General features: G+C 38.3%; 1 non-coding gene across 1 annotated transcript; it reads right to left on the bottom strand.

Annotated features, from left to right (window-relative positions):
* Positions 1 to 223: 223 nt before the first annotated feature.
* TRNAS-AGA (transfer RNA serine (anticodon AGA)) lies at positions 224 to 305 on the bottom strand. Its single transcript has one exon. It is a non-coding gene; the product is annotated as a tRNA-Ser (tRNA).
* Between the last annotated feature and the right edge of the window lie 22,101 nt (positions 306 to 22,406).

Raw genomic sequence — 22,406 nt, 5'->3', positions numbered from 1 at the left:
GCGCGCTCGCTCGCTCGCTCTCCCGTTGCTCCGGTAACGGATGGGAGGCGGGGAGGAAAGCCGCGCGCATACTGGCCACGCCCCCTCGGCCTGGCCGTTCCCAGAACTTGGTTAATAAAGTGAAGCATAAAGGTAAACCGTGCACGATTTTCATCGTTTTCCAAATCTCCGTCTGAATGGCTTTTTCGTGTCAAAATAAACGCTCTAAAGAACCTTTTTTGTCCGTAGTCGGCAGGATTCGAACCTGCGCGGGGAGACCCCAATGGATTTCTAGTCCATCGCCTTAACCACTCGGCCACGACTACAGAACACGAAGCTGTTTCTTCCCGACACAACTGAGCTCGCCTTGCGTTGCGACTATGGCGTAATGACGTCACATTAAACAGGCCGCGGGAACAGCGGTGCGAAGGAAAGCCGTTTAACTTTTCATGAAGGGCAATTATAAAATTCTGTTAATATCTTACTTTTTACTGGATTGCTTTTGTATGTAGTTGTTTCCAACTTTTTGCGCTTTTAGACTCTGTTAATTTACTGGCTTGCGTTTCCGCGGTGGTTAATTTTAGGAGAAGGCTAAATTCCTTAGCAGGTTTCATATTTCTTAGCATTTTCTCTCATTTTATTCCCCTTTATTTGGGGGAGAGAAGCGCAGCGTAACCAAGTCCTCTTAAGCTTCGTTTAGCTCAGTGGGGCATTTTCAAAAAGTGCTTAAGTTAATACCTGCCAGTATAATTTTCATTCAAGGTCTATCTACGTCGCTGCTATGGCACGTACTACAGGATCGAGTAAAACTAATAAATGACTGTCTTTAAAGACAATTACTTATCTGGCTTTGCAGCCATAATTTTAATAGATGCGATTTTATTTTTCTCTGGTCGTCTCACCTTTCTTGCGAGGTGCCAAGGCGTTTACAAATTTCATGTACCCTCTTTTATTTATGGGAGAACATATTGCGAACAAACTTGAGTTGCAGGCAATACTGCCACTTCTCGGCCAGAATATTTAACATGCTCTAAATAATAGATTAGTTAATCCTGGGAGTTTTAAAAGGAGATTTGCAGGAGATTAACATCATCACCAAGGGGCGTATTTTTCTCTTAATACTCTCTGTGTATGTTATTTAATATTCATTCTATTATTTATTTTCTTTGGCCTGTTTCATTTCCACTGATGATACAAGGTAAGGAAAAGAAAATGCAGGCAATCTAGATTAAATGGCTTGTTTAAGCACCTTTTAAAAGAAACATGAATAACGTGTAACATGCACTGAATTGTTCTTACTTAATGAGAGACCTGCTCAGTTCTTTCCTTTAAATAAAGCAAGGAGAACTAGCCATCTTTCCCTTCTCACATGAATACGATTCTGAATTAGTTGCAATTTATGAGGTGCAGGACATTCCTGGGCGGATCAAATCTGGTCCTTCCAGAGGCAGCTGTAGGTGAAGACACACCTTGAAAAATAAGTTTTCCCCTTAGTCCACCTCTGGATTTTAAGTATGGAACTGCCACAGGTCCCAGTCAATTTAGTTGGACATTAAAGAAGCAGGATAGGAACTGCATTGACACTTTTGAACTTTGGTGTTGGAGAAGACTCCTGAGAATACTGTGGACAGACACGAAAACGAACCAATGGATCATCAAACAAACCAACCCAGAGATCTCACTCAAGGCACAAATGATCAAACTCAAATTATCCTATTTCAGACACATTATGCAAAGACCCAGCTCTCTGGAAAAGACTCTAATGCTAGGAAAGGAGGGAGGAAAAAGAAGATGAACAGCAGCAAGGTGGATGGACTCAGTTACAGTGGCAACGAGAGCACCATTGGGAGGCTTGAAAGAACAGGTTAGGGATAAATCACCATGGAGAAAATATCTATGTGGTTGTTAGGAATCGAAAATGACTTGACAGCACATAATGTTGTAGACAATCCTGGTCATGGAATACTATACACTATCATCGGCATTTTTGGGCAACATGAGACCACAAGGCTTCAGCCTGGCTCAGAAAAGACAGTGCCAAGGCAAATCATGTGTTTGGCTCACACAGTGACATGCACCCAGAGTTCTGGCCATTCCCTAGTCATTCAGCAGATGGATTAAGGGAAGTATCAGCCCATAGGCCAACTGGTTCCTCAACAAATTTGCACCCTATGCTGTGCCAAATCTTTCATAAGCTGCATGCATAAAGTTGAGGTTCATTTTTATCTCAACATGTATGTCCCCCATCTTGTTCTACTTGCTCTCTGACAATTACAATTACATTTTATGAATATATTCATAGATCTCATTTCTGATTACATGTGGAAACCGAATAAGGAATATAAAAAATGTCTATATGAACTCTCAAGATTTTTTGTATCAAGTATGTAGTATCTATTTTCCTTTGTAACAGCATAAGTACTACTACCTTTTTCATAATGGAGATGGGGGGGAAGAGCTGTGTTAGTCTGTGTGACAGAGCAGATATGGAGTCTGCCAGCACCTTGAAGATTAAACAACTTTATTAGGACAAAAGCTTTTGTGAGGAGCGGCTTGCTTCATTAGACCCTTCTGCTCATAAAAGCTTATACCCTAATAAATTGGTTAGTCTTGAAGGTGGTGCCAGACTCTTCATCTTCCTGTTTCATATCTGTGACTCTTGATGCGTGTGATGCTCCTCGATGCATGTCATCTTCAAGGTCGAAATCGCTTTCCTTGGGATACGCCCATTGTTATATAGATTTTGTTTGCAAAAGTGACAGAAAAGAAACACTCTGTGTTGTTTGTGTTGACTAATAATCCAAGGAAGGATTCAAACATTTGTTGAAGAATCACTGTCTCTTTGAAGAATGACAGGAAAATTAATTATTGAGTTCTGCTGCCAAGAAATATTTGTCAGCTTTTTGTTTAAAGTGAAGTCTGTAGTCCTTTGGTTATTAGGTGGTTTTACAATTTTTTGGGTACCCAAAATAATAAAATAAAAGCTTGTTTTAGATTCTGTTGTATGCTGTTCCGTTTTATTTCCTCTCTGTCTCAAGGCTCCTATAAAATTTCTGTTCTCTAATGGCAGATGAATTGGGCAGGGCTGTTGCAAATTTCTCAGTAGCTGATGCTATGGAAGAAACTCAGTAGCATCTGATGCTGCTCCAAGTCCTCTTCTCTTCTCTTCTCTTCTCTTCTCTTCTCTTCTCTTCTCTTCTCTTCTCTTCTCTTCTCTTCTCTTCTCTTCTCTTCTCTTCTCTTCTCTTCTCTTCTCTTCTCTTCTCTTCTCTTCTCTTCTCTTCTCTTCTCTTCTCTTCTCTCCTCTCCTCTCCTCTCCTCTCCTCTCTTTAGGTCATAGTGTCATATAGGAAAATTAAGTCCAGAAGTTATGGTTCTTCAAGTGAGAATTTTACATTCATCCTCTGCAGCTGCAGAGAATTTAACCTAATCATTCTCCCTGGTTTACCATCATTGGTGTAATTTGAAAAAGGATCAGGAGGAGCCTGAAGGCTCAGGAAAACCCTGAAAAAAAAACATTTTGTCTCAAAATATATCAGATGTGGAATAAGGGGTACTTGTTGCTTTAGCTCAAGGAGCTTAAGGAATGCTTGAATGAAATATGTCTCTGGCAACTTTTCAAGTGGCTTTTAAATACAGTAGACTTTGGCACTGGCAAAGTAACATCTGCTCCCCTTTAATCCAGTTTATGGCCTGCTTTGAGCAAGGTGCTTCAAGCTTACTTGCCTGCTTGCCTGCCTGCCTCTGCCTGCCTGCCTGCCTGCCTGCCTGCCTGCCTGCCTGCCTGCCTGCCTGCCTGCCTGCCTATCTATCTATCTATCTATCTATCAGTATTAGTGGTCTGCTCCAATCCTAATGGATTCTGACTTGTGAATCAGAAAGTACAAGAAAGCACTACACAGGGCTTTCAAGGTAACAGCCTACACTTTGCTTTAAGCTTGGAGATATATTAGCAAGCAATACAGCAACTTTAAAGTGTGCAGGATGGTCCCACCAGCAGTGTGGCTGCAGCTTTTTGTACCAGCTGCAGTTTTAGAGTTATCTCCAAAGATAGCCCCACGTAAAGCACAATGCAATAATCAATTGGCGAGTTACCATCACCAGGGCATCCTGATCCAGTAGAGTCATAACTGGTACACAGCTGAAGCAACAGAATCAACTCTGGACAAAGAATTCTTTTGATTTAGTGTTGGTTGCAAAGCCGCTGAAACAGGGTTGGACAACATGCACTCACCAGTCTGGTATCAGAAGTCCACTAGAAGCAGTCAGTTGAGTGTCTAGGAGGAATTATCTGTCCTTTGCCTGGCAGTCTCTTGAGTGAGGAGGAGGATGACCAGAAAAAGACATAGGCAAAGCATCACACCTACTTTTTGTTTTTGCTCTGCCTGCTCCTAACATTAGCCCCATCTGTTGCCAAAACACAGGCCCCACCAAGTAACCTGGAGGACATGTGAGGAAAAAAAAATGATAAAAAAATGTTTTGCACTCCTACTGTATACAAACTCAGATTTGTCTCCATTGTGTTTTTAAAGGTACCTTTAAGATTCAAAAACTCATGTATGAATGCAACAATGGGGACTTGCAAACAGGAGACTCATACAGATATTCTTGTTAGATGGAGTCAGTATAAGGAAGATCTGCCTGTCAAATACACCATAGTGGAAAATGTAGCTATGTTGAAGCTTAATAAATGGAATGACCAGAGAGAACCATACATTGTGCAGGCCCTGTTCTTCTGTGGCCCCATTCTTGGTTCAGATTTTCTGTCTAAGCAGTTTGAAAATAATATAGTCTTGGTTGTCATTTTCTTAATATTTATTTTATTGAGCATTTTGGATACATACACACACATACAGAGAGAGAGAGAGAAGGAAAAGAGAAAAACAACAACAAAAGATGAAGGAATGGAATCAGGTGAAGAAACAAACGATTTACAAATGTGTTAAAATTGTAATTTTCCAATATTCCAGTAAGAGATTAAAGATAACTGAATATACTATAACATTTAAAAACCTGAAAATCACCATTAAACTCTATCAGTATATAAATATCAAGAGCAACAGATCACACAGTATGAATCATAAGATGAAATTATGAACTGTGATAAATTCTTTTTTTAAAAAAGACTATTAATATACCCAAAAAGAATAGAAAGAATAAAAATCAATAAAAACATTATTTAGAAACTACTCGCTTGCAGATTATATTCTTTTTTTTCATTTGGCCCTGACTGCTAATTGCAATCAATATATTTGTAAGCATTAGAAATAGTTTCTGATTCCTAGTTAGGTCCTTTAATCTATTTATGTTAGTTTGTTTTTTTCTCTTTTAAACGGTACTCTAAATGTCTGAGTTTGGCTTGTTGTGTAATATATGATATACGAGGGAGCCGTTCTTGCTGGAACTTGGTTAAGCTTCTGTTGTGAATATATGCGATTAGTTTTGCCATTGCTGCATTTTCTCCAAGTCTAGTTTCCCAATTTGATATCATCAACAAAATATCTTTCTCGTTTCTTTCCCAAAGTTGTGCCAGATTTGTCCTTATGGCCATCAACCTGTATTTTGATAGATTGTAGCATTTTTTGTTTATATGTATGGAAAAATCACTAATAAAAATATTTGAGGTTTCAATTCAAGTTCCATTTTTTAATTTTTTTTGTATAATGCTATGTATTTCTTTCCAATACTTTTGAGGGGTTTTTTTGCATAACCACCACGTATAAAATGTTTCTTCTTTATTGTGACATTTCCAACACTTCCAACCATCTTATTGTTATCAGATTTATCTATTTTTGCAATCCATTGCAGAGTTATGTGCCATCTGTAAAACATTTTATACCAATTTTCCCTTTATGTTATAACTCAGGATGATTTTTATTGATTTTTTCCCATAATTCCGCCAACTATTGTACTGTAATCATTTTTTTAAAATGTTGCATCCGTTTTACCATGCAAATTGTGACTTGTTATGTTTCTGTGTCATATTTTAATAATGGTTGAAGTATGCATCCGAACAGGTGGTCTTGATTTAATATCAGTGTTTCAAATTATGTCATTTTTCTTAAAGTCCCTCCTTTCCCAAGATCACCTTTTGTTTTTCCAGCTCTTTGTAAGTACTTCAGCCATGGTAAATTTTTGCCCTTGTTGGCTAATTTCTGCTGTGTTTTTAATCTATTTCTGGAATCTGAAAGCACCATTTCTGTTAACGTGATTACACTTTTCTTGCTGCAACTATCCCCAAAATAGAAGGCATTTGAAGGTGTGGCTAGTGGTGAAGTTGATGGACTTATTATTAGTTTTAAAGGGCTCCATGTTTTTATTAAACTTTGTCTTATAATATGTCCTTTCAGACTTTCTTCTTCTTTTGTTTCCTTGTACCATAAATACCCATGAAGTCCATTGACTAGACTAGCTCCTTCTAATATTGACATTCTACTATTTAGGGAATTTATCCATTCTGTTTCCATGACAAGCAACTTGCATGCTAATATAATTTAAAATGTGGGAAAGCAAGTCCACTTCTTGTAGAATTTTAAATCTTACTCTGAGTCTTTTGCATTCCATATAAATCTGTTGAGTTTTATCCAGGATTAAAACTTGTGTCATTTGAATTTTTTTTAAAAAAATCTTAGGTAGTATATTCATTTTAATGGTTGCTATTAATCCTAGCCAGGAGAGTTTTAAATGTTTCCACCTTTCAAGATCTTTTTACATTTCTTTCCACAATTATTATAATTATTTTGGAATATATCTTTATTACTACCTGTCAGATACGGTCCCAGATATTTCCCTGGATCTTTTATTCTCTGGCAACCAGACTCTTTCTACACAGAGTCTTCTTCTTGAATTAAATATCTCATTATTATCATTGTTTTTTGTGTTAATTGTATCTGGAAAATTCAGCAAAACCTTTAATTATTTTCATCATCTCTCTTTTTGCACTTTGCGATTTCATGCTATTTTCTGTAGCACATGTGCAGAGCTAATAGCCTCTGCTCTAAACTCCTTCCACTCACATTATTGAATTTTGGTAGCGTGAGTCTGTGAAAAATGACTAGTGCATTTTTCTGCCATTTTGAAGGAGAGACATGAAAATTATGTTGGTTAGTAGGTAGCTTTGCACAGTAAAAGGTAACCATGCAGAGAGAAATGCTGAAGTTAGGAGCATGTATAAGTTGTATAAGAAAATATTCTTAAGGGTGGTGTTTGCATGGAAGAAATGGAAGATAAGCTTTGCTTAGGAAATAGCTCCGTGATATGAAAACCTGAGTTACTTAAGTCGATTGATAGCTAAGAGCTTCTAGTCTGTCCTCCGTTAGGCCAGAGGCAGGAGAACTGAGCTGAAAAAGGAAAGATGGGATGAAAGTTTTCACAGTACTATATCAGTCTTGGGGGGACGCGGTGGCGCAGCAGCTTAATAACGCTGAAAGTTGCCGGCCAGAAATGGTTGACACTTCAGCGGTTCGAGTCCAGCCTTCGCGTTAGCAGGGTGAGCTCCTGTTTCCTCCCCAGTTCCTGTAAACCCAACAGTTCGAAAACTCACGTGAGTAGATAAATGGGTACTCTCACTCCGGTGGGAGGAAAAATGCTGGCGGCGCCTTGCAAAAAGGAGTCGGGAGCAGTTGCCGGTAAGCGCGAAAAACCACACGTGCCCAAAAAGGGCGCGAAGCAACGGAAACCCCGCCTCCTGCGCTTGCCAGCTGGATTCTGCCCTAGGAAGGAGGCTCTGGCAAACCACTTCTGAAACAATTGCCTTGAAAACTGCAAGGACTCGTCCAAGCAGTCACCGCAGAGTTGGTAACGACTGAGCGCAGATTAAAAAAAATATCAGTCTCACCAGTAGGAGTCATGTTATCCAAACACATGCAAAATTAAGTCTTTTAGACAAGGAAAGGACATCTAAGTGCAGTCCCTCTGCTGACCATCTCCACAGCTATGGCTTATTGTTGTCAGTACTAGAGGTTTATTTATAGGTGCAGAAAGCAGGTGCATGCCAACTTGAAATCCAAGAAGATATAGCATAAAATAGGATTAATGGGGACTTTGAATAGTCACATTATGCTCCTTGATTTGATATGTGTGTGTCTGCATCCTTGCTTCTTCACATTGATATGCTACCTCATACATTGTCTTTTGTTCTTTAAACATCTCTTCTCTCAAGATCTCAGTAACTCCATCCAACCACAACTTTCTGAGCCTTCTCATTCCTCTCATTCCGTTTGCTTTTCCTTCATATACTGTATTTGTTTTGCAGTTTGATCTTCATCCATTCTCTCCACATGACCAAACCACCTCAATGTACTTTGGTATATTGGTCACATAATTTCATATTCAATCCACATTCATTCAACACCCCTTCATTCTTGGCCCAATCTCTTTCTATTTTATCACACACATTCTCCAAGGATCCCATTCCTCTTGCATTCAACTTCCTTTTATGTTTCTCCAGATGTACCCAACTCTCACTTCCACACAACAAAGTGGCTGAAGCACACTCTTATGCAAAGCCATTTTTGCTTCTTTTGACAAGCATTCATTCCTTGCAACAGACTTCATAATATCCCCTTACCTTTGTACCAGCATTTTCAAATCTTAAAATTCTCCATTCATTTCCCCATCTTTAGTAAAATTCTATCAAGCTACACACATTCATCTATTTGCTCTACTTTTTCACAATGTATGTGTAACTTGCAATCATTCATTCCATTTTCCTTGTTAAATCAAACAACAATGTATCTTTGATATATTAATTTTCAGATCCACACTTCTTGTTGCTTTGTGTAATCCAGCTAACATTTGCTGCAAATAATTTCAATTCTTAGCCAAAAACAGGGCATCATCTGTATACAAAAATATACATACATCCACATCTCCAACTAATACATACAGTATCTAATGTTACCACAAGTATGGCTTATACATTTATTCATAATTATGTTAAGCGATGAAGAGGATATCACATAGCTTTGTTTTACTCTCTGTTTAACCATTTACTAAGCATTCAGTTTATTTTTATATATACTATACTTCCATCATATACTGCTCTTTTTGCTGGTACACTGGATTTTTTTGAGGGAGAAACACCATTGTTGTACTGTAGCAGCGCCACTCAGGTGGGTGATATTTTGATAATAGGGTTTATCTCCATTGGGGACTAGAGAATCTTTGAGGTGGAGAGATGAGTTTGTTTTGATTTCCCTGTGGCAAAGTATTGATCCCCCTCATTCTCTCTACTGATATCTCTCCTGCACTGAGCATCAGAGCCCTTCACCTGTGTGCCTCTTAGGAAACTGCACTTTTAAGTGATGTAATATGGTTTGAGCTGAACTTCATAATGCTATAGTTGACATTTTCAGCATCTGGATCCTCTTGTGCAGGGCCAGGCAGAGGGGAGGAGAAGTCGGCCAGGAAGTAGGAAGAGCTGAGTCTGCCACTTTCAAAAGCAGCAGGTAAAAGAGGCTTCTTTAACTATTGCAAGACTTTCTACTAGATTATTTTTTAGTATTATTTCTAGGCTGCTGTACTGCAAAATGGCATATTGTGACCAGAAGTTAAATCCTGAGAAATATTTGGGGGAAAATGAAGTGTCCTGAGCTTGATTTAGGTACTTCCTTTTTTTTACACTGGGGTGGTCAAAACCTCCAACCTATGATGATTTGCTCCCTTTGGTGGGCTTGCAGATGCCATGATACATGACTGTAGAAAATCATGGGGGCAAGAAAAATACACAAATGTGCCTGGATGCAGAACATGCTGCAATAAACAATTCTAAACCTTCATTAGGAAAAATACCTTGGATGTGGTTTTCTATGTGTCCTTGTGTAGATACATAAATGTCAGCCACAAGCTCAGTGACAGGGGGGCTCATACCTACTAATCCCCAGCTTGTTCTTGGAAATGTTGTAGATTAAACTCAATACTTTTTCTTGCAAGTCACATGCTCTACTACTAATAATAAATCACACAATTGACCATTCCTGGGCAGTTGTGTCCTGATTATTTTGTAATGTTAACCCTTTCACTGTTATGACTATCAGTAGTCGCTCACTCAGCAATAATTTTTGGTATCTCGGGCAGGTAAAAAATGTGTTATTGTTGTTCCAGTTTTATTGGTGGAAGCCAAAGCTGAATTGTCCAGGGATGCCAAATGAGCTTGTACGGGAGCAAGAATTGTCCCAGTCTGAATTCAGTGCATTGCTCATTAAAGCAAACTGGCTAAAATGAACCCTAGAATGTATATGGAGTGCACTATATCTGAACTGACATCACAAGAGGTTAAAAAATATTGCCACCTGTTGCCAGTCTCTTAAGCCATCTAATATGTCTGTTTATTAAAAGATCTGGAATGTCTCCCTTATGAATACAGCTCGCCCAGGAATAACATATTTTTAAGTGGTTACAGCCACACAGGAAAATTATTTTTGGATAAGTCAGTCAGCCCTGTAACAGCACAGGTGTTTCTTCGTGTACAAGACACAGCAGGAAGATAATTTTAAATAAATAAATGTTGCAATGCAAATTAAATAAATGGAGGAGGAGGGACTTCCCCTTGCCTATTTCAGCCCCAGAGCAAGTCTTACTCATGAGCCTATATCAATTTTAATGAATCTGGCACTGTTGCAACATTCCTGCTCATTATCATGCCTCTTTGAGCTCCATAAAGTAGAGTGAAGAATTGTGAAAGAGTAGCTGGCATAGAAAGCAACAACAAAAATGAAAGCACAATTGGCTTATGCTAGTGTCTATAAAGGACAACCCACTTTCAAATCAGGAATAATTATGTGCAGCATCATATAAATACCTCCCCTACCCTACCCCACGCCTGCGTTCCCTGGCACTGTACTTCAGAGTCTTCTTTAGGTTTACCAACTAAGGTTTGATTTATGAAGAAAGAGAAATTTCAGAACTATATATAATCTGGAGGAAAGCAAACATGGTCATCTTGAGAACCTATAATCACATGTTAGAGTGGTTTTCTTGTGAGAGATGGCAAGCTGTTTGTGAAGAAGGAGCCAGAGGATATGTCTCATGCTGAATGGCTTTGAAAAGAGCAGGGGAGGAAAAATTGTGTCTATCAGCACCCATTTTGCAGCTTCCAGTGTCCCCCCGAGTTGGCAGGGCCCAAACTTTTGTTCTGTTTTAATGAAGGGACTATTGTACGGATAGTCCTCAGTTAATGACCATTTGTTCAGCGACTGAAGTTACAGTGACACTGAACAAGGAGACTTACAGCTGGTCCTTATAGTGGCAGCCATTACAACATCCCTGTGGTCACATGATTGCAATTCCGGCACTTGGCAACTGGCTCACAATTATGACAGTTGCAGTGTCCTGTGGTCATGTAATCAACATTTGCAGCCTTTGCTGCCGGCTTCCAAGAAGCAAAGTCAGGGGGGAAGCCAGCAAGAGGTTGCAAGTGGCAATCCTGTGACATTGTGCTTAATAACCTCATGGGATTCGCCTAATGACCATGACTGGAACTGCCAGAACTGCTGTTGTAATTTGGTGCAGTCATGTGATATCGTACTTTGTGACTGCATTACTTAGTGATGGAGATCCTGGTCCCAATTCCCGTCATTAACTGAGGACTGGCTGTAGAAGCTTAAGGCACTCTGTTCAACCCTTAAAGACCACAACTCTCCCAAATCTGCCCCCCTTTGGTGTCTGTCTCTACTGTTTGTGGAATGCAAGCCTTAACAAGAGGGCAGATCCTGCTACAGCTATTGAGCCAATGGAGATGGCACTTCCCTTACTTAGAGGCTGAAGCTGCCCGTACATGAGATTTGATGTTACTTTGGAATGCAGGCATCTCTCCAGACATTTTGGAGAGTGAGTGTGGAGCGCATACAAAGGATGTCCGTGTACATCTGTAGTTGGAGAAAGGATCGGTGGTAGATTATGAAAAGACCTCTGCTTTAGAGCTTGAGAGCTACTGCAAAATGATCAAAAGGATGACATAGATAAATCACCTGGCCTGATAAAAGACTGCTTCTTATGTCAGTTTGATATGTAACCATTCAAACTCTCTTGGGAAGAAGCAGCTTTTGAGATGTGGGGTGAATGATTCACTCTGCATCTTAAGAGCCCCTTCTTTTCAAGGAAGTTTGAAAAACATCTTAATTCCTTTATCTGGTCCCCTTGTCCTGAGGGGAGATGGATGGTGGCCAGAGGAAGAGACTTTTCAGGGGTAGCACCAGATGATGAAACTTTCTTCCTAGAGAGCTGTTCTGGGCTTTAGGTCAGTAACCCCTTTTAGTGCCAAGAAAAAAAAGTTTCATTTACCTTTATGATAGTTCATTTACTTTTTATTGAGAAGCTGCTGACCCTGTCTCCTAGTCTGCCGTTGTTTTTGTGTTTAATACTGAAGTTTCTACTGTCTTGTTACTTCTTACTGTGAGCTTCTCTGGCCACTGTGATTTGACTGCGTGGCAGGAAATGGCATTTTGGGGTATTTTTGGTAAACAAGGAAACTTTCTCTCCATTGCATGAAAAAAGAGTGCAGTAGCAACATAGGCACCTCGAGGTTCTAATACCCTCAACTCCCTGATGTCAAAAGGACAACATGTATGTCATGACATCGCCTGCAAATAATATAGTTGTGTACTGTATCTGAATGCAAACACGTAAATAGTGTCATTTGCATTATGATGTTATAACTCATGTGTCATTTGCCCCCTTGAGTTTTCCATCAGTAGCAAGAATACTGACTTTGACATTAAACTTCTACTGCTGTTTTGTTTTGCATATTTGGAAATGATTCCTCTACAGGATTTGGCTGTAAAGGTGAAAATAATGACCCTGGACTGGCACAGGGCTTTTGAAATATTTAAACAGCAAAGCTCTTGCACGAGTGCCTTTGTATTTTCAGTACAAGAGCGGATGTAATTTCCCCAAGTGGTGGGAAACAGTAATTATGTGATTAAGAGTAGATTGCTATAAAATATTAGGTTTTGTAGGACTGGGCTGCTTAAGAATATAGCTAATTTCATTAATTGTGTTCAGTTTAGCTTCTCTGTACCAGCAGAGGGCAGTGTGGTGTGGCATTTCAAGCAACATATGTATTAGAACCTCGAGGCAATTATTTCAATATAAATAGGCTTAGTTTAGTGGAAATCAATCAGCCAAACTAATCTCTGCAAGTCAAAAGCCAAGTTATTTTTAGTAAGAATACTAGCTGGTATTGGATCAAGTACGCAGATACTGTGAACCACCAGCAACTCTTTATATCACAATAAATAAGAACAATTTTTGAATAATGAGGGGGCCATTCTATATATTGCATATATATATAACGGCACAACGTGGCATATAATTCAGGGATTTCACTATATCCGTTATAAAATATTTATCAACTCATTCAGTTTGCAGCTTAAAAATGGCATCTTCAAAAGCATATGTTTGGGAAAGTTGCACACAGAAAAATGTATATTAGGGATAATTGCATACAAAAATATAAATAAGAGGTACTGTATCTTAGCATGTATATAATAAAGAAAATTGTGTATAAAAATGTATATATTAGGGAAAGATGGATTGAAAGTAAGTATATCAGAGAAAGTTGCATGTGTAAACTAATGCAGATTTTTTTGTGGCTTTTAAAACAAATTGTTTACAAAAATTTGTTTTGCAGAAATTTGGTGGAACAGATTGAATACTGAATGTTTCCAATACTTCCATGGACTAGATATAGGGAATTTCTTCACTAGTAATTTATAGTGTCATCTAGCCATCTCTGTGCAAATATAATAGCAATGAAGTCAGACTATACCGCCATAGTGATATTTGGGTGCTGCTATAAGATCCTATAAATCACTAGTGAGGAAATGATTATATGTTTTATATACTTCTCTATCCATCAGCAACTAGCAGGTACAATAAAGTTAATTATTCTTAGACCTGACACAAAAAACAATGAAGTACAATCTGAAAAATAGAATGGAAAATTTGTATCCACATTTACAGGTTCTGTTTCAGACAAAATATCACAATTATTTTTAATTTAATTAAATGTTAATGAAGTCTTATAAAAAACAAATACATAAATAATCACAGATACTTAAAAGCCTGTTCAGTAGATGAAGCTGGCTCTTCATCTATATGGAAATTTACCATTGCTAACCAATAAAACCTATGTTCCATCACTCACACAATTTGGGATCTAAAAAACCTGGTTAAAAACTGCTTAGTTAGTTCTGATTCATCAGTTGCCTTTTGGATCTACACAAATCTTACTCAATTTGGCCAGCCTTAAGATGTGAGAATTTCAGCTCCCAGAATTCTTCAGCGAATATAAATATTGTTAAGAACTATGGGAGTTGAAATTGGCACACCTGGATGGTCCCTAGTCTGGAGAAAGCTACCCTAACCTGTCTTCCCACTCAATCTGTAGAAGAGAAGTAGTTTTGAACTAAAATATTTTTATCCGTAATTGCAACTTCAAAGCACATATGGAGCAGATGTTCTTAGTCTTGGAACAACATTGCAATGTACTGGCAGGGAATAATACCAAATTGTATACAAGTAGTTAGTCTTAATTGTATAACACCAGGAGTCACCAAGTATAAAAAAAATTGGAGATGATCTTGGGGAAAGTACGAAAGAACCATTAAGGAGGGACTTGCAGAAAAGATGACATAGTCCAGAAGTTTGAAGTAAGCATGAGAACATCACAATAACTCTGCCCTGATTTTATTTAGTATAAGGTGAGTTGGAGAGAAACTTGGTCAGGCTTTTAAGAATCTATTACTATACCCCACAACAATAAAGTTGCATTCCTGGAATCCCTGCAGTGTTGGTTTCTTGACCTGGCCTACCATGAAGGGCTAGTAATTGGGAAGAATCAAGAAGTGTCAACCATTAACCTAGGATTTCAGTAGGCAGTGGAGAATTGTAATTGGTGTACTGCATGTTGGATTCAACTCTGTCCTGATCTGCTTTCAGACTCAGAGCATCTTCACATAATCATTTTGTGCTAACCTAGGATAGGTGTTGTTCCCTGATGTTCCCATACTATTGTTCTCTTTGATGGCGGAGCTGATTAACACTGATGATGTCATTGTTGAGGTGGTTGGCTTAGGAATGCCCAGGTCCCATTGGCTACTTCAGCCTTCTGCAGGCATGCCTTCTCTTTCCAGTGACGGGGGTCTTTTCTCCTTGGCCATTTTGAGACTGGACACTTGGCATCTGTGGAGGCATCTGCCCATGTAATGCCTGACTGGTGCCTTTTACAATGCTTGTTAAGTCTTACATTGGCTTCTAATAAAAATGAGTTTAGCATCCCTTTAGCACTTAAAAAAAAATATGGGTGTGAAAAATGGGTTTAGCACTATTTTGGGAAAATGCTAGTCCTCTGCTGCAAAGAAGGTTGATTTAAACTGGAAAAGAAACCCAGGTTCTTCCAGCTGTGTGTTCCTAGTTCTGTCATTATTGGATGTATTACAGGTTTTCCACTGCTTCTGCTGACAAGATACTTTTTCCTGTTTTTATTTTTTTAGATCAGATAGCAGTATTTTGCCTACCTAGGTACTGTTAGTACGTGTGAGCCAATTACAACTGCATATTTTCCATGGCCATCTATTGGCTTTTTCTGGGTGCTGCTAGTCATAAAATGGGAACTAGACTTCTTGGTGCCAGCACGGCTGTTTATTCAGCATTAGTATAAGGTGGAACCATGTTACCAGTTGTTCTGTTCCACTTCACCCTGTGTCTCTCCTCCACCTCCCTCCTCCTCCTGTGTCATAGGAGCTGGACAGGTTTTGGACATGGGTCTAGTGCTCTTTCAGAAGAGTTTTAGACTCATGTTCAGAAATAGCCTGACTTCAACTTTTATTAGGCTTCACCAACCAAAGCTGAAATAAAACTACTTAGATAAGCTCACCAAAACAAAAAAACCAAAAAACCCAAGAACTGAGAAGAAGTATTGTAATATTTATTGAAGGAAGGTGGGAATCCGTAATCAAAAGATTTTCAGCAACTGCAGTTATTAAAAACTAGCCCTGTATGTAAAGACAAGGTTCAAACCTTTTTACATGTCATTTTTCATTCTGCCCTGTCTAACATAATACTTGGCCCTTTCTTTTGAGTGGGCTGGTTTGACTCCATCTGTGCTTTGGTTTTTCAATGGTCAGATTCTTTCTTACTTCTCACACCTGTCACTTGGACAACTTGACAGGTGGCTAAACACATGGTCTACACTTGCAGAACTCTGCTCTACCCCACATTAGGGAGAATGATTGGTGGTTATTCCCAAGCCCACAGGTGATACTTGGTAGGAAGGGAAAGGAAATCACAGAAATCCACCAATCACGTTTCTCGATTGGTCTACCTTGGTTTCTCCTATGCCTGTTGGGAAGCAATTGCAGCCTGGAAATGTAGCCTCACAAATGGAAATGGCCCCACTGTTATAGATTTTTTTTTCTTTTTACATGGATATGAACATGGAACATACAAAAAGAGTGAGATCCCATACTGATTTGATTTGAACAAAATGGTAAGCCATAATCTGGTTTGTTCACCTATGGCTTAGTGTGATATTTGGTTAAAAAATACATTCACTTGGCATTAAATGTGTAAACAATCAGAGAAAACTAACTATTAAAATCTGTGGACCCTGACTTACAGGTCTAGCCCCAAAACTAGTTCTAAAATTCTGAAATTCAACCCAAGTCTTGAGAAAAAACATGCTGTCCATAATCTGTGAGCCAAAAAGAAAGTGAACCAAACACCAAGAACATCATTCTCTTAGAGTTGATAATTCCTGAGTTGTGGAAAATGATTAAGAACTGCATAACCTGCCCTATAAATTAAGGGGTATGAAAATGGACAGAAGGCTCATAGGGGCTAGTGTGAAGAGTTAACAATACAAATATTTTTCAGAAGGTATTTATTTTATATATGAAAAGAGCTTATGGGAATTGTAGGGGCCAATAGGTATAAATCATTTGTCAGGACAAATACTAGCCTTTCTCAAAGTGGCCCTTTTTATCAGAAAGAAGTAATGATTGAATCCAGATTTTGTTAGGTTTCCTTTTCAGGTCTTCTCCATTTCTGGGTGATGAGAATCTCTGATAAGAAGCAATTTACATGTGATGATCTCACCTGTTTATACTTGCTGGTTGCATTCCCTATTTCTTTTAGGCATTTATCATCACACACAGAAGATACTGTGATTAGAGACTTTGTTTGACTGTTGCTGATAGTCTGCACAATTTATTTTTGCATATACTGTACAGTATGTTGAATGCATATTAGCAAGAGGGCTGGTCAGTGCTTCAGATTCAGTTTGGAAGAGACTCTTTGAAATATGCAGGAGCACAAATGCAGCACCTGTTTGCAATTCATTACAGCATATGCGTGGCTGGGCTGAAGCCTCCCCAGTGCCACCATGCCATCCTAAGGTGGGTGGCTTTAATGAGTCACAGAGAGATGCAGTGCTTATGCTGTCACATGTTTCAAAGCAATTCTTCCAAATCAGACCCAAAGCTTTGGGTATATGGTTCATGGGGTCACGAAGAGTCGGGCACGACTTAATGACTGAACAACAACAACAAAAAGCAGGTTCAGTGCAATATGTGAAGAACCTTTCCAATCTGATTATCATGTCTGATGTGAAAGTGGACCTGTTTCTGTGGCTCATCTGTATAATGCTGCATTTAGAGATAAGATACTGAACAGCAAAACTGCATGAGGTCATTCATTTTACAGCATCAGGGATGTACAATCAGTGACACCAGGGTTCCTCCAAAAGTCCACCAAGTTGTAATTTAAAATGTCTGCCATGCTTGAACTCATGACCTTTCAAACACAAATCTTTCCCCAGGGATCCTTTTTTTAGAATCCCTAAGTACAGGGATGCCTTATAGCAGTATTTCTCAATCTCATCAACTTTAAGAAGTGTTGGCTGGGGAATTCTGGGAGTTACGTCCACGCCTCTTAAAACCACTGAGGTTGAGAAACACTGCCTTATAGGATACCTCTTTAAAAAAAAGTGGAACTCCAAAAGAGATACTCAGCTTACTGGGATAGATTAGCCATCTTGTTTGAATCCCTCTCAGATAGACTTTTCGATTCGGAGGACTTCCAATGGAGGTATGGCAAACTGAAGATGACTCAGCAAAAGCACTCAGTTAATATTGGGACTTACAAAATGTCACAAAAAGTTATAATGTCAGAAATATTAAAGGAGATCTTTGAAGAATTGAGCCATAAATTAGTAACTACAATATTAACTCTGTCAGTAATGATGTCTGCTTCTATGGATAGACTATATCTAAAAAATGTTAATGAAGGAATGACCGATGTGGAACAAATTTTATCTGACAAGACAGAGAAAGTACAGAATGTGGAACTACAAATGATAGGCCAAAAGAATGACTTGGAAAAGGATGCTTTACTGGATATGCAAAAGAAACTGGCTGAAGTTTTAAAAATTAAAGGGGAAATACAAATGATAAACCAAGAGAATGATCTGGAAAATGTTTTCTTATTGGATCTACAAAAAAGGCTTGTTAAACCCTTGAAGAAGTCTATGGGATGGGATAAAGAAGATTTTAAGAGAAATCAAATCCTATGACAATATTTGATTGAATTAAAGATGAAGACTGTTAGAAGTAAAAGGAAGGAATATAAAGTTGGTTTATTTGATCAAGGTTAAAACAGGATTTTTTTGCAAAGTTCTGGCAATCCTTTATGGACTTTTTGCTGACACCAGGACTGAAAAGTTGATGTTTTATGAATTTGCTTATAGATAAGGGATGGGATATGGGATGAAGAGATATCTGTAACCTTATGGGGGTGAAAAGTTACTAAATTTGTTTATACAAGATTGGAAATCACTTCTTTATATATTTCTTTTTCTTTATTCTTTTATCTTACCCTTTTTATTCTTTTTTTCCATTCTCTTCTCTTTCTCTAAGTTTAGGTCATATTAGTTTTTACTATTGTAATTAAAATTCTTAATAAAAATTATATTTAAAAAAAAGATAGGCTTTTCAATCCAACTTCTCTAATGGGTGATGGACCTGATTTGTATGCAAATTTGTTAAGGCTGCAGTTGAATGATCAAATAAATTATTATGGGGGTGAGATAATTCAGTGAAAAAAAATCCAAATAAACATATTTGTCAATTTTCAGCCTTGATTTATCACTAATATTTATGAAGTAATGTGCTAATGAATTAGAATCTGCCTCTTTTCCCTAACTTGAATCTTAAATAGCCAATATAATTTTACATCCTTGTTTTTTACTCTAGGATCTAAGATAGTATGCATTCGCATACTAGTAAGTAGCCATATTTCCTAGTTAGATTGGAAGCTAGCGTGCTATGACACAAACTTAGAATATTTGCAGTTAAGGGGAAAAATAGTAAATGTGCAATTAATAAGGGAGAATTTCCCTGGGGTTAAATCCAGGGCAGCTTTAATTCCTGTTTTGTATTACTAAAGTCCCTTGCCAAATATTTCCAGTTCATATAGATTTAGATAAGACATGTTCTGGAACTTGCAGAATTCTTATTTTGACTTTTATAGCATTTATTAGTGCAATGAAAATAATACTTTGACAACTTTCTAATTAAATATTAATATTCACCCTTGAATAGCTAAGTGGAATGTCTGATCACTTTTATTAGACATACTAAGTGGAGATATGATTTACATCACTGTAGGCCAGTTTCTTTTCTTTTCTTTTTTTAAAATATTGTTATTTAGCTTGTTAACATCCACTTTAGATGTAACATAAACCATCGTTTAGCATTTTGTGGACCAGCTGGAGTGGGCTTTGGCCTTGCATGTTTCTCCTTCCCCTTTCTTTTACACCCTAGAGGAAGGGTCTGAAAACTTCCTGTTCAAAAGTAACCAGAATCTTAGATCTGAACATGATGAACTCTGGTTAATCCAAACAAATTGACTAACTGTAGCGCTTTTTTTACTGTGGATTTCTCCCTCCACTTTCTTTTATCTTGTATATATCAACGCTTCTGCAGATATTAGCCAGAATGAGACTGGTTCAGAATAAACGTTGAGTTTATAAGGATTGTTTGTATCAGTAGTGAAGAATCCTGCAGGAAGGGAGAATTGGAGGAGGACAACTCATAAGTCACCTTCCATAACTCTCTTCTTCCATATTGCATATCTTAATAGAAGCATCACAGAAAACAAGGCCTAATTCTTTTAAGAGAAATCATGCATAGCAAAGACACAGTGGTAGGTTTTAAAGACTTTTAAATCATGTCCTGCTTTGTGGTTCCCCTTATGTCAAAGAGACTCATAGAACAAACTTGGAGGAGCCCATAGCTATGAATCTGTTTCCATCTGGGTTGTGCTGGAGCTCCAGGACAAAGACAATTTTGTGGCATGGACAAACTTTGCCCAAGGAGGTTTTAGGGAGATCCTGGAAACACTTAAAGCATGTGATGCACGTAAAGAAGTGGTGGAGCTTTGATTGTGTTGACTTGACTTTTTAACCCCCTCCCCTGCAGATGCCCCTGCAGATTTGGAGGAAGCACATGTCTTACTTCCAGAATAGCGTTTTTTTAGTGCTGTGTATTCTAATCTGTGTTTTTTTTTTTTTCTTAATAAAAATCTCCAAGAAGAAAATAAAATAAGATGGCTAAGTGCAGAAGAAAAAATCTTACAAGAACCAAACCATCCACTTATAGTCTTTCAAGGGCAGGGCTTTCCCACTAAGGGAACCATTTGCTTCCCACTTTCTGCTGGCTTTCCTTCATAGGCAGTATGGCTCAGGAGGCAAAGTGGGGGGAAATTCCTCTCTCTTCGGACAAGGGAGTCCTGTCTCTGAAGTCTGTGGCTGTTATTCATTCATCTATAAACCAGGAGAAGCTACTTCTAATCAGATGCCATGGGCTGAAATCCATGGTTTAAGAACCATAAAGCAAAATGCCCTGTGATGCGTGCTGGAGGCTTTATGTGATGGTAAGGAGGGTAAACTGCACAGGGTCCCAAGGGCACATGCAGTCAAGGCCCTGTCCCCTTTTTACATGTGTCATGCATGTAACATACATAAAAAACCGCAGGGCTGTAATTGTGTGGCTGTAGCCACCCTCTTGACTTTTTAAAACCCCTTGCAGGCCCTCCTGCAAAATGAAACATTACCAAGATTGTTGGGGCCTTTCCCTGCTTCTAAATGAAACTGCTAATTCCATCCTTGAATGTGCAAACACAAATTGGCATGAAATGTGTTTTCCCCTTGGCCAGCTTCTACTCTGCCTCTGTTTTATTTGCCTTCCAAGGGTTTGGGACCAAGTGCTTATACCAGGCAGCATTCTGAATGGAGAGTGATGCTGGATACTGTAGTTCAGCAACATCTGAACAGGTACAGATGTTGCCCCTGTCATAGGGAATAAGGAAAGTTACCTGGCACATAACAGGGTATTTCAGCTTTAATGAACTTTCCTTTTAGAACAGCTTAGGGCAGAACATCTTAGGATATATTTATTCTGTTAATAACTTGAGGGGAGGTGGGAAGCTACAGTTCTATGATGTCCACAATACCTTCTGGACCAGGAATTATGGTTGGCCTTTGAGCATGGGACCAGGATGTGGTGCATTTTCAACAAAGAACTGGGTGGGACCAGAACAAAGACTAAATTTGATTTAATATTAATGTAGTTGCACCTAAATCTTCTCAGGGCTGTTGGTTTGTTTGCTGTTGTTTTATCAAATGACCTCTAACAAACAATTCTTAGCATGATTGCTAAATTATAATTCCGGAGGTTCTTTTTGAGGAATCCATGACAATTAAAATAGCATAAATCTAGCATATATTTGCAGAATATATATTCTTTTACAGATGCATGGAATATGGAGAGTGACCATCTTGGTTACACCTTTTTCATTTGGTGCCAAATGAAACTACATGGAAAAAGCTTCACCAATACATCTTTCTATAATTTTTGATCATGTTTTTTATCCTCAATAAATGATTTGAATGACATTTTTTTTTTTTGAAAAGCAATGATAATTATTCTACAAGCAGGGGCTTTACTAGTGAGAATCATTATTAATGCTTTCTGTGACACAATAAGTTATGGACAACATTTCTCAAGTTACAATTAAACTTCAAAGGACTTTTTAAATTATTTTGTTTACTAACATGTTAAAGAAGCAAGCCAGAACATGGAAATATGTTGAGAAGCTTTAAGTCCAAGATGTATTCTCCTGCAAGTGGAATGTGATCTTTGGTATCAATCTAGCATGAGCCGAAACAAGATTATTCTAGGTCTCCTATGGCTACTTTCCTCAATCTTAAGGCAAAATAACAAAGAATATATGTATAATATACTTGTGGTTTTATTGGAATCTTTGTTTAGAAAAGCTTTGACTCGTCACTGTGCTTGCTTCATATATATTACATTTCCCATCTGCTCAATTCTTGAAGAATATACTGATGGTCTGTTGAACAATGGTAT

Source organism: Python bivittatus, unplaced genomic scaffold (assembly GCF_059951505.1).
Source record: "Python bivittatus isolate LINGU-HERP-01145 unplaced genomic scaffold, Pbiv_v1 ctg000590_np1212, whole genome shotgun sequence".
Lineage (NCBI taxonomy): Eukaryota > Metazoa > Chordata > Lepidosauria > Squamata > Pythonidae > Python > Python bivittatus.
This window is presented reverse-complemented; position numbering and strand designations above follow the sequence as displayed.